This window comes from Mya arenaria, chromosome 15 (genome assembly GCF_026914265.1).
Source record: "Mya arenaria isolate MELC-2E11 chromosome 15, ASM2691426v1".
Lineage (NCBI taxonomy): Eukaryota > Metazoa > Mollusca > Bivalvia > Myida > Myidae > Mya > Mya arenaria.
Genome location: NC_069136.1, coordinates 11,593,968 through 11,607,505, shown reverse-complemented (window position 1 = coordinate 11,607,505; position 13,538 = coordinate 11,593,968).

Below are 13,538 nucleotides of genomic sequence, written 5' to 3'. Positions count from 1 at the left end.
TACGCATTTGAACAACAGTACGAGATTGAAATCGGAAAACGACAAAGGTCGATATGCGATTTCATGGTTAACCTCTTCAAAAGAAGTTATCTATTGATCTTTAAATAGCGGTTAGTTGATAGTTTCATGAAAGCGTAAAACAACTGCCGCGTAAATTTCGGTCGCCAGGTGGTGTGGAAAATATGTTTCCGGAATAGAGCGTAAATTTCGGTCGCCAGGTGGTGTGGAAAATATGTTTCCGGAATAGAGCGTAAATTTCGGTCGCCAGGTGGTGTGGAAAATATGTTTCCGGAATAGAGCCCTAGTCGCGATATACCATGCAGCTAAGCCAATATAGCAATTGTTAATTCGAATGGTTTGTAAGTAGCAAACAATTTCCCTAAAATAAGCCAGCTGGAAAAGAACGTTCAACTCTAGAAAAATCCCCCTTAGTTTCTTCACTTGATCCGAATTGTGTCAGGAACTTCTGCTGCGATTTAACTCAGTTTATTACGCGACAGTATATTTGCATGTGAAAATTCGTAATCTACTCAAATATATTTGTAAACGCACCTTTGAGGTTTAACATTACCTTTCCAGGTTTATAATATCAGCCAACATTATAATTTCTACAATTTATACACAAATAAAAACGCTATGGTCATTTGTCAAAATTGTAAATGACTTAAATACTTGAATTATTCCGGCCGCCAGATGGGGCATAACATTGGTACTCGGGGTAGCGTCCTAGTTGCGTTTTTTTCTGCAGTCATAATAAAAAAAAACTTATGTTAAACACTTATATGGTGTACCCGTTTATTCCGGCTGCCAGAATTTACTGCGTATGTGTATGAAATAATTGTATTAATTTTAATTGCAAGTTGTATTCTAAACCAAAAGAAGAAAAAGTATACTGTGCTGGGAAACATACGTATTTCTGGAAAAGATATAAGTAGTCCTGTCTGCTCATTATTTAGCTGCAGATAAATATTTAATAATTCTTGCTTTTGAACTGATCGATTATCAAAAAAATGGTAGAGGCAATATTCTCCAAACATGCTAAAGGGTATATACCAATAGCCTACGAAACTGATATCTTCGCCGTAATTACATCGTAAAATGTATTCATGAATTAATGTCGGTCGGACAATACCTTCTTCGTCTTTCAAATATTGAGCTGGGATCTTGATATACCGTATTTAACCCTGACACTTGATACCCACGCTCGAATAGTCGTAAAACGAAATATATTAACATTTTAACCGTGTTTTAGAGATAGAACGGATGTACATGTGTAATTTGTATCTCTGAAAATACGAAACAAAACGATTGTTAAACTTTCATTTTATGGTTACTTCGGGAGATTTCATGATTATTCTTCGAGTGAATATAGACGCAAATAACATGATTATAATTGCAATACCAATACAAAGAAAGAAAGTATAAGTAGTAATCCGTACGGCTTAAAAAGGAATAAAAGCCAGAAAACAATAGCAGGGGACTGATATCAATAGCATTGAGAGAGATAGCAATAGGATTAGCGGCAGATATTGATAGCAGCGGAGACTGATATCAATAACATTGAATGTATGTAGCAAAAGGATTAGCGGCAGATATTGATAGCAGCGGAGACTGATATCAATAACATTGAATGTATGTAGCAAAAGGATTAGCGGCAGATATTGATAGCAGCGGAGACTGATATCAATAACATTGAAGGTATGTAGCAAAAGGATTAGCGGCAGATAGCAATAGCAGCGGAGACTGATATTGAAGGTAGACAGCAATAGGATTAGCTGCAGATAGCAATAGCAGCGGACATTGGTATCAATGGCATTGAGAGAGACAGCAATAGGATTAGCGGCAGATATTGATAGCAGCGGAGACTGATATTAATAGCATTGAAGGTAGACAGCAATAGGATTACTGGCAGAAAGTAATAACAACGGAGGTAATCGTTACGGTACCCTGGTTATTTTTCAGTCTTGCTGCCTATTTTTCCGTACATGTGATCTAAAAAACGATATAGTGGATGGTTGAGAATGTTACAAAAGAGACAGGGAACCAAATAATTGAAAACATAGGACAATAAAATTTGAGACAGAGATCAAAAAGTGGTTACTAGTGATGTAAAGAAGCCAAAAGCAATACAATTGTAAAACGCTTTAACAAATTGACAGGCACAAAGATAAAAAAAGTGAACAGAAAAAAGTATATGTAGTAAAACAAAACGTAAAAAAAAAATGATAAGAAAAAATAGAACATTTACCTTTGTAATATGTTTTGTGCTAGGAATGTCTTTCATGAATATTTTATCAAAGTTTTATGTCAGCATGTACGACAAAAATGAGATTAAGATGCAAGTTGCTAGTTCTTTTCGCGACGGTTTGGGGAATGTGGCAAATGGTTCGAGTGTTATATCATTTTCATTAATGGATTATCGAAATCGTACAAATTCATACGATAGGCCAACCAAAAGTCTACGTGAACAGATGGCGAAATTATTAGCAAATGTGACTGCAAAGCCCATTGTGTACAACGCAGAAAGAAACACAAGGAAAATGAGAAGACTCGCATTTGGATATTATGCTGTTACTCAAGAACATTTTATTGCCACTATAGTAAATATTAAAAGGTTGAGGAAACTAGCTACGAGAAATGTTGATTTTATTATTCTGACAAATTTGGTTTTAACAATAAAGATATCTCTGGACGTAAAGGTAATTCAGTATCCGATACTTAAATCCCCCGTCGGATACTATAAAGATTGTTTCACGAAGTTATTGTTCTTCAATATGACCGATTATGAGAAAATAATATTCATGGATGTCGACACCTTGGTCCTTAAAACACCTGAAGTTCTTTTCGACCTTCCACCAGTGCCTTTGGCAGCTCCTATCGCGTATTGGCTTGATCCTCCAGAATTCACCTCAGCGTTCCTTGTGATTCAACCTGACCACCATCTTTGGGAAGCCATGAGCACAAAAATCGATGACGTCATCAAAATGAATCTTTTTGACATGAATTTACTCAATAATTTCTACAAGCATACCCTTACAACTAGTAAAGGATTCACATTTCCGGACATTTTGGTTCTACCAGGGTATTTTCTTACTCTATCCAGCCACTTTAAGGAAAATATTACTTGGACAGACGACGTGCGACCAAAGAGTGTGATATCACCGTTTCTTGACATTGAAAAACTGTGGAATTATACCTATGTGGTTCATTTTTCTGGCGGACCAAAGCCTTGGGATTTAAGTGAACAAACCATTAAGGACACGCCATCGGTGTCTAAATACTATTGTGATATTAATCTCGAATTCAAACTAGAATACGATGAAATATCTAAGAAGATGACAGACACGTGAATAGTTTAATTTCGTTATTTAGAAATATAAAATGTAATTAGTGTCCCCCTTTTAACTTATAACACATATTATAAGTGCGTTAACTTCATGCGTTATTGACAAATTTTTCTAAAAAAAAAACCTAATACGACTGTATGTCGTGCTTATTGCCAGTAAAAACATAAGGTGGCCTTCACAAGTTGCATCCATATTTTATGTATCGTTTCTAATCATGTTTATGTTAACCTTTGTTTATCTTAATCGGGCAACCGCAAGTTAAAGTAGTGCCCCAATTTATCCGTAGGAATTTCAATATATGTAGATGCTTAGTTTAAAGTATAATTGAAAACATCATCGAAGCCTTTAACCGTGAACCTTTCACTTTTTGTAAAGTCCTCTCATTGTCCTTGCAGTCACACCGAAATCGCTTTAAATTTATTCACCCATCAGGTCAAACTTTACGGATCGTTAAGCCAAATTGACTAGTGTCGGTTTCAACAAATCAAGAATGAACGGTGCACTGTTAAAGGAGGTTAACATTGTCGAATGAAACCCTACCCGTACTGAAAGAACGCTTTTGTACAAATGTACCTGCTTGTTATGAGCGAAAGAAGCAGCAAATTAATAAAAATGATATTGTTTCGTTTTTTCAATCGCAGATGATTTTGCAAATGAAACGTTTCATTAGAACGTGACGACTGGTTTTAGCGGTAGTAATTGCTAAACTGAACTATGTACTCATTATTGCAAACAATCATATTAAAAACAGATAAAGAACTTATTGAACTTGTGACATAATACAGAACAGATGAAGGGTGTGTATAACTAAACTAAATAAATTGTAGTGAGTTATTCATTATCTATGCAGATAAAAATATTAGAATGGACTGCCAATGATTAATTCAGGCATTTAAAAAGAAAGAAAAATTATATATACTCTAATTTATTTGGACAGCTAAATCTTAATAGTATTTACCGATCGTTGAGTATGTTTCATAATATAATGTTCGCGTATGATATCATTCACTCAAGGCAATGTGCAGAAACAGTGGTTAAGGTATGTCAATCTTTGAACACAATTAGAAAAAGTATAAACATGTACTAGATTTGTGCAAAAAGGTTCCATCAGGCTAACACATATAACTATGTCAGTATTATGTAGAATACATGTTCACCCATCGCTATTGTAAATTGAGTTGTGGTTAGTTCATCTAGTAATGTGTTGCAAACGAAATGCGCTGCCTGCCTGGTGTCTCTAACTCTCAATCACGTGTTTTGACATTGTTGCCCCATGAGAGATTTAATCCGGGGATCTTAAGTTACAGGAATGTCCAATTTTATCGCCTATATCTCAGAAAGAGATGTATCCAATTTAACTTAACAGTGTCTGGCCAAGCGTTTTAACATCCAAACGTAATTAGTTTATACACCAACGGTCAATTCCATGCTAAAATATTTTCGTATCAATACAATTTGAGGACTTCCATGTTCTGCCTTTTGTTGTTTGGCGGCATTGCCTGTCTTTGAATGCGTGTCGTTTGCCATTGAATACACATGTGTGTCTCTTGTTTCGTGTTCTGTTCATTTTTTGTTAAGTAGCGTTGTGTGTCTCTTATCATTTGTATCTTATTGTGTACGTGTTTTTTAGTGACTTTGTGTGTCTCTTGTTGCTCGTTCTGTCTTCTGTTATTTGTGAGCGGTTGTGTGTCTCTTCTTACGTGTTCTCTCTTTAATGGGGGGTTTTGCCACTTTGTGTTTTTTGTTGCGTGTTCTGTCTTTTGATGTTTTGTCGCATGGTATGTCAATTGTTGTGTATGTTGTCTTTTGTTGTTTTGTGGCGTGATGTGTTCCTTGTTGCGTTTTCTGTCTTTTGGTCAGTTTTTGCGTTATGTGTTGCTTGTTGCGTGTTCTGTCTTTTGATATTTTGTGTTCTTATGTGCCTCTCGTTGCGTGTTCTGTCTTTTGTTATTTTGTGGCATTGTGTGTATCTTGTATCTTGTATGTAAAGCCTTCAGCAGCGAGACTCTTTGTGCGTGTCATTTAGGCATTTAACAGTGTGTCTTCGGTTGCGTGTATGTTATGGTTTCAAAAGTATGTCTCTTGTTACGTGTAAGTGAGTCCTTGAACAGTGTGTCTCTTGTTGCGTGTCTGTTAGGCCGTGAACAGTGTGTCTCTTGTTGCGTGTCTGTTAGGCCTTGAACAGTGTGTCTCTTGTTGCGTGTCTGTTAGGCCTTGAACAGTGTGTCTCTTGTTGCGTGTCTGTTAGGCCTTGAACAGTGTGTCTCTTGTTGCGTGTCTGTTAGGCCTTGATAAGTGTGTCTCTTGTTGCGTGTCTGTTAGGCCGTGAACAGTGTGTCTCTTGTTGCGTTTCTGTTAGGCCTTGAACACTGTGTCTCTTGTTGCGTGTCTGTTAGGACTTGATAAGTGTGTCTCTTGTTGCGTGTCTGTTAGGCCTTGAACACTGTGTCTCTTGTTGCGTGTCTGTTAGGCCTTGAACACTGTGTCTCTTGTTGCGTGTCTGTTAGGACTTGATAAGTGTGTCTCTTGTTGCGTTTCTGTTAGGCCTTGAACAGTGTGTCTCTTGTTGCGTGTCTGTTAGGCCTTGATAAGTGTGTCTCTTGTTGCGTGTCTGTTAGGCCGTGAACAGTGTGTCTCTTGTTGCGTGTCTGTTAGGCCTTGAACAGTGTGTCTCTTGTTGCGTGTCTGTTAGGCCTTCAACAGTGTGTCTCTTGTTGCGTGTCTGTTAGGCCGTGAACAGTGTGTCTCTTGTTGCGTGTCTGTTAGGCCTTGAACAGTGTGTTTCTTGTTGCGTGTCTGTTAGACCTTGAAAAGTGTGTCTCTCGTCGCGTGTCTGTTAGGCCTTGAAAAGTGTATCTCTTGCTGTGTGTCTGTAAGACCTTGAACAGTGTATCTCTTGTTGCGTGTCTGTAAGGCCTTGAACAGTGTGTCTCTTGTTGCGTGTCTGTTAGGCTGTGAACAGTGTGTCTCTTGTTGTGTGTCTGTTAGGCCGTGAACAGTGTGTCTCTTGTTGATTCTCTGTAAGGCCGTGAACAGTGTGTCTCTTGTTGCGTGTCTGTTAGGCCGTGAACAGTGTGTCTCTTGTTGCGTGTCTGTTAGGCCGTGAACAATATGTCTCTTGTTGCGTGTCTTTAAGGACGTGAACAGTGTGTCTTACGTTGCGTGTCTCTTAGGCCGTGAACAATGTGTCTCTTGAAGCCTGTGTGTTAGGCCTTGAGCAGTGTGTCTCTTGTTGCGTGTCTGTTAGGCCGTGAACAGTGTGTCTCTTGTTGCGTGTCTGCATAGCCGTGAACAGTGTGTCTCTTGTTGCGTGTCTGTTAGGCCGTGAACAGTGTGTCTCTTGTTGCGTGTCTGTTAGGCCTTGAACAGTGTGTCTCTTGTTGCGTGTCTGTAAGGCCGTGAACAGTGTGTCTCTTGTTGCGTGTCTGTTAGGCCTTGAACAGTGTGTCTCTTGTTGCGTGTCTGTTAGGCCTTGAACAGTGTGTCTCTTGTTGCGTGTCTGTAAGGCCGTGAACAGTGTGTCTCTTGTTGCGTGTCTGTTAGGCCTTGAACAGTGTGTCTCTTGTTGCGTGTCTGTTAGGCCTTGAACAGTGTGTCTCTTGTTGCGTGTCTGTTAGGCCGTGAACAGTGTGTCTCTTGTTGCGTGTCTGTTAGGCCGTGAACAGTGTGTCTCTTGTTGCGTGTCTGTTAGGCCTTGAACAGTGTGTCTCTTGTTGCGTGTCTGTTAGGCCTTGAACAGTGTGTCTCTTGTTGGGTGTCTGTTAGGCCTTGAACAGTGTGTCTCTTGTTGAGTGTCTGTTAGGCCTTGAAAAGTGTATCTCTTGCTGTGTGTCTGTAAGACCTTGAACAGTGTGTCTCTTGTTGCGTGTCTGTAAGGCCTTGAACAGTGTGTCTCTTGTTGCGTGTCTGTAAGGCCGTGAACAGTGTGTCTCTTGTTGCGTGTCTATAAGGCCGTGAAAAGTGTGATTCTTGTTGCGTGTCTGTTAGGCCTTGAGCAGTGTGACTCTTGTTGCGTGTCTGTTAGGCCGTGAACAGTGTGTCTCTTGTTGCGTGTCTGTTAGGCCTTGAACAGTGTGTCTCTTGTTGCGTGTCTGTTAGGCCTTGAACAATGTGTCTCTTGTTGCCTGTGTGTTAGGCCTTGAGCAGTGTGTCTCTTGTTGCGTGTCTGTTAGGCCGTGAACAGTGTGTCTCTTGTTGCGTGTCTGTTAGGCCGTGAACAGTGTGTCTCTTGTTGATTCTCTGTAAGGCCGTGAACAGTGTGTCTCTTGTTGCGTGTCTGTTAGGCCGTGAACAGTGTGTCTCTTGTTGCGTGTCTGTTAGGCCTTGAACAATGTGTCTCTTGTTGCGTGTGTGTTAGGCCTTGAGCAGTGTGTCTCTTGTTGCGTGTCTGTTAGGCCGTGAACAGTGTGTCTCTTGTTGCGTGTCTGTTAGGCCGTGAACAGTGTGTCTCTTGTTGATTCTCTGTAAGGCCGTGAACAGTGTGTCTCTTGTTGCGTGTCTGTAAGGCCGTGAACAGTGGGTCTCTTGTTGCCTGTCTGTTAGGCCGTGAACAATGTGTCTCTTGTTGCGTGTCTGTTAGGCCGTGAACAGTGTGTCTCTTGTTGCGTGTCTGTAAGGCCGTGAAAAGTGTATCTCTCGTTGCGTGTCTGTTATGCCGTGAGCAGTGTGTCTCTCGTTGCGTGTCTGTTAGGCCGTGAACAGTGTGTCTCTTGTTGCGTGTCTGTTAGGCCGTGAACAGTGTGTCTCTTGTTGCGTGTCTGTAAGGCCGTGAACAATGTATCTCTTGTTGCGTGTCTGTTAGGCCTTCAACAGTGTGTCTCTTGCTTTGTGTCTGTTAGGCCGTGAACAGTGTGTCTCTTGTTGCGTGTCTGTTAGGACGTGAACAGTGTATCTCTCCTTGCGTGTCTGTTAGGCCGTGAACAATGTGTCTCTTGTTGCTAGTGTGTTAGGCCTTGAGCAGTGTGTCTCTTGTTGCGTGTCTGTAAGGCCGTGAACAGTGTGTCTCTTGTTGCGTGTCTGTTAGGCCGTGAACAGTGTGTCTCTTGTTGATTCTCTGTAAGGCCGTGAACAGTATATCTCTTGTTGCGTGTCTGTAAGGCCATGAACAGTGTGTCTCTTGTTGCCTGTCTGTTAGGCCGTGAACAATGTGTCTCTTGTTGCGTGTCTGTTAGGCCGTGAAGAGTGTGTCTCTTGTTGCGTGTCTGTAAGGCCGTGAAAAGTGTATCTCTCGTTGCGTGTCTGTTAGGCCTTGAACAGTGTGTCTCTTGTTGCGTGTCTGTTAGGCCGTGAACAGTGTGTCTCTTGTTGCGTGTCTGTAAGGCCGTGAACAATGTATCTCTTGTTGCGTGTCTGTTAGGCCTTGAACAGTGTGTCTCTTGTTGCGTGTCTGTTAGGCCGTGAACAGTGGGTCTCTTGTTGCGTGTCTGTTAGGCCGTGAACAGTGTGTCTCCTGTTGCGTGTCCGTAAGGCCGTGAACAGTGTGTCTCTTGTTGTGTGTCTGTTAGGCCGTGAACAGTGTGTCTCTTGTTGCGTGTCTGTTAGGCCGTGAACAGTGTGTCTCTTGTTGCGTGTCTGTTAGGCCTTGAACAGTGTGTCTCTTGTTGCGTGTCTGTTAGGCCGTGAACAGTGTGTCTCTCGTTGCGTGTCTGTAAGGCTTTGAACAATGTGTCTATGGTTGCGTGTTTGTTAGGCCGTGAACAGTGTGCCTCTCGTTGTGTGTCTGTTAGGCCGTGAACAGTGTGTCTGTCGTTGCGTGTCTGTTAGGCTGTGAACAGTGTATCTCTTGCTGCGTGTCTGTTAGGCCGTGAACAGTGTGTCTCTTGTTGCGTGTCTGTTAGGCCGTGAAAGGTGTGTCTCTCGTTGCGTGTCTGTAAGGCCGTGAACAGTGTGTCTCTCGCTGCGTATCTGTAAGGCCGTGAACAATGTGTCTTTCATTGCGTGCTTGTTAGGCCTTGAACAGTGTGTCTCTTGTTGCGTGTCTGTAAGGCATTGAACAGTGTGTCTCTCGCTGCGTATCTGTAAGGCCGTGAACAGTGTGTCTCTCGCTGTGTGTCCGTACATCCTTGAATAATGTGTCTCTGGCTGGGTGTCTGTAAGGTCGTCAGCAGTGAGTCTCTTGTTGCGTGTCAGTTACGCATTGAATAGTGTGTCTCTTGTTGCGTGTCTGTTAGGCATTGGACAGTGTGTTTCTTGTTGCGTGTCAGTAGGCCTTGAAGCGTGTTTCTCTGGTCGAGTGTCATTTGTGGTTTCAAAAATGTGTCCCTTATGTCGTGCCTGTCAGACCTTGAACATTGTAAACATTTAAACCATGAGCTCTTGTTGCGTTTCTGTTAGGCCTTGAACAGTGTGTTTCGTATTGAGTGAATTATATGCTTAAAGCCATGTGTATATTGTTGCTTCTGAGTCAGGCCTTGAACAGTGGGCCTTTAATTGCGTTTCTGTTATGGCTTTAAAAGTGTGTCTCTTCTGTGTAATTAAGGCCTTGGACAATGTATCTCATGTTGAGTGTCTGATAGACATTGAACAGTGTGTCTCTGGTGTGTAATTTAGGCCTTGGACAGTGTGTCTCATGTTGAGAGTCAGTTAGACATTGAACAGTGTGTTTCTTGTGTATAATTTAGGCCTTGAACAATGTGTCTCTTGGTAGGTGTCTGTTACACATTGAACATTGTGTCTTTTGTGTGTAATTTAGGCCTTGGACAGTGTGTCTAATGTTGAGAGTCAGTCTGTAAGGCACTGCAAAGTGTGTCTCTTGTTGAGTGTCTGTTAGACATTGAACAGTGTGTCTCTTGTGTGTAATTTAGACATTGAACAGTGTGTCTTTTGTGTGTAATTTAGGCCTTGGACAATGTGTCTCTTGTTGAGTGTCTGTTAGACGTTGAACAGTGTGTCTCTTGTGTGTAATTTAGGCCTTGGACAGTGTGTCTCATGTTTAGTGTCTGTTAGACATTGAACAGTGTGTCTCTTGTGTGTAATTAAGGCCTTGGACAGTGTGTCTCATGTTAGGTGTCTGTTAGACATTGAACAGTGTGTCTTTTGTGTGTAATTTAGGCCTTGGACAGTGTGTCTCATGTTGAGAGTTTGTTAGGCAATGGACAGTGTGTCTCTTGTTGAGTGTCTGTTAGACATTGAACAGTGTGTCGATTGTGTGTTATTTAGGCCTTGGACAGTGTGTCTCATGGTAGGTGTCTGTTTAACATTGAACAGTGTGTCTTTTCTGTGTAATTAAGGCCTTAGACAGTGTGCACTTGGTGAGTGACTGTTACACATTTAACAGTTTTTCTCTTGTGTGTAATTTAGGCCTTGGATAGTGTGTCTCATGTTAGGTGTCTGTTAGACATTGAACAGTGTGTCGCTTGTGTGTAATATAGGCCTTTGACAGTGTGTCACATGTTGAAAGTCTGTAATGCATTGAACAGTGTGACTCTGGTGTTTAATTTAGACCTTCGACAGTGTGTCGCATGCTGAGAGTCTGTTAGACATTAAACAGGGTGTCTCTGTTGTGTAATTTAGGCCTTGGACAGTGTGTCTCATGTTAGGTGTCTGTTATACATTGAAAAGTGTGTCTCTTCTGTGTAATTAAGGCCTTGGACAGTGTGTCGCATGTTGAGTGACTGTTACACAACTAACAGTTTGTCTCTTGTGTGTAATTTAGGCCTTGGATAGCGTGTCTCATGTTAGGTGTCTGTTAGACATTGAACAGTGTGTCGCTTTTGTGTAATATAGGCCTTTGACAGTGTGTCTCATGTTGAAAGTCTGTAATGCATTGAACAGTGTGACTCTGGTGTGTAATTTAGACCTTCGACAATGTGTCGCATGCTGAGAGTCTGTTAGACATTAAACAGGGTGTCTCTTTTGTGTAATTTAGGCCTTGGACAGTGTGTCTCATGTTGAGAGTCAGTTAGACATTGAACAGTGCGTCTTTGGTGTGATTAAGGCATTGGACAGTGTGTCGCATGTTTAGTGTCTGTTAGACATTGAACAGTGTGTCTCTTGTGTGTAATTTAGGCCTTGGACAGTGTGTCTCATGTTAGGTGTCTGTTAGACATGGAACAGTGTGTCTTTTGTGTGTAATTTAGGCCTAGGACAGTGTGTCTCATGTTAGGTGTCTGTTAGATATTGAACAGTGTGTCTTTTGTGTGTAATTTAGGCCTTGGACAGTGTGTCTCATGTTAGGTGTCTGTTAGACATTGAACAGTGTGTCTTTTGTGTGTAATTTAGGCCTTGGACAGTGTGTCTCATGTTAGGTGTCTGTTTAACATTGAACAGTGTGTCTTTTCTGTGTAATTAAGGCCTTGGACAGTGTGCACTTGGTGAGTGACTGTTACACATTTAACAGTTTGTCTCTTGTGTGTAATTTAGGCCTTGGATAGTGTGTCTCATGTTAGGTGTCTGTTAGACATTGAACAGTGTGTCGCTTGTGTGTAATATAGGCCTTTGACAGTGTGTCTCATGTTGAAAGTCTGTAATGCATTGAACAGTGTAACTATGGTGTGTTATTTAGACCTTCGACAATGTGTCGCATGCTGAGAGTCCGTTAGACATTGAACAGTGTGTCTCTGTTGTGTAATTTAGGCCTTAGACAGTGTGTCTCATGTTGAAAGTCTGTAATGCATTGAACAGTGTGACTCTGGTGTGTAATTTAGACCTTCGACAATGTGTCGCATGCTGAGAGTCTGTTAGACATTAAACAGGGTGTCTCTTTTGTGTAATTAAGGCCTTGGACAGTGTGTCTCATGTTGAGAGTCAGTTAGACATTGAACAGTGCGTCTTTGGTGTGATTAAGGCATTGGACAGTGTGTCGTATGCTGAGAGTCTGTTAGACATTGAACAGTGTGTCTCTGGTGTGTAATTAAGGCCTTGGACAATGTGTCTCTTGTTGAGTGTCTGTTAGACATTGAACAGTGTGTCTCTTGTGTGTAATTTAGGCCTTGGACAGTGTGTCTCATATTAGGTGTCTGTTAGACATGGAACAGTGTGTCTTTTGTGTGTAATTTAGGCCTAGGACAGTGTGTCTCATGTTAGGTGTCTGTTAGATATTGAACAGTGTGTCTTTTGTGTGTAATTTAGGCCTTGGACAGTGTGTCTCATGTTAGGTGTCTGTTAGACATTGAACAGTGTGTCTTTTGTGTGTAATTTAGGCCTAGGACAGTGTGTCTCATGTTAGGTGTCTGTTCAACATTGAACAGTGTGTCTTTTCTGTGTAATTAAGGCCTTGGACAGTGTGCACTTGGTGAGTGACTGTTACACATTTAACAGTTTGTCTCTTGTGTGTAATTTAGGCCTTGGATAGTGTGTCTCATGTTAGGTGTCTGTTAAACATTGAACAGTGTGTCGCTTGTGTGTAATATAGGCCTCTGACAGTGTGTCTCATGTTGAAAGTCTGTAATGCATTGAACAGTGTGACTATGGTGTTAAATTTAGACCTTCGACAATGTGTCGCATGCTGAGAGTCAGTTAGACATTGAACAGTGTGTCTCTGTTGTGTAATTTAGGCCTTGGACAGTGTGTCTCATGTTGAAATTCTGTAATGCATTGAACAGTGTGACTCTGGTGTGTAATTTAGACCTTTGACAATGTGTCGCATGCTGAGAGTGAGTTAGACATTGAACAGTGCGTCTCTGGTGTGATTAAGGCATTGGACAGTGTGTCTCATGTTGAGAGTTTGTTAGACATTGAACAGTGTGTCTCTGGTGTGTAATTAAGGCATTTGACAGTGTGTCGCACGCTTGGAGTCAGTTAGGCAATGAATAGTGTGTCTCTTGTGTGTAATATAGACGTTGGACAGTGTGGCACATGTTGAGAGTCTGTTAGACATTGAATGTGAAACAAGTTATTGCAACATAACATTAAGTGACCACAAATTAAACTCACATGTGCCCAGGTCGGGTCGCCTTAGTGAGAATCGAGTGCGCTCACCACTGCGCTAACCGGACAATCTACGTTTCCACGTGCGCAGACGATAACACCATTCACACACTGGCAGTATATGACCATGCCGTAGCTAAGTCATATTTGCATAACAAAATATTTATTTTTCCCCATTGGTCACATTCAGACTAAATATTGCAGAGGCGACCTGGTTCAGGGAGAGCACACGATGGCAAATAGTAAGTTTATTTTACGAGGAGTGGCCGTGGGGTGGGGAGGGATTAAGTTACTCTAACATTCTGAATGTTAGACTCATTCAGG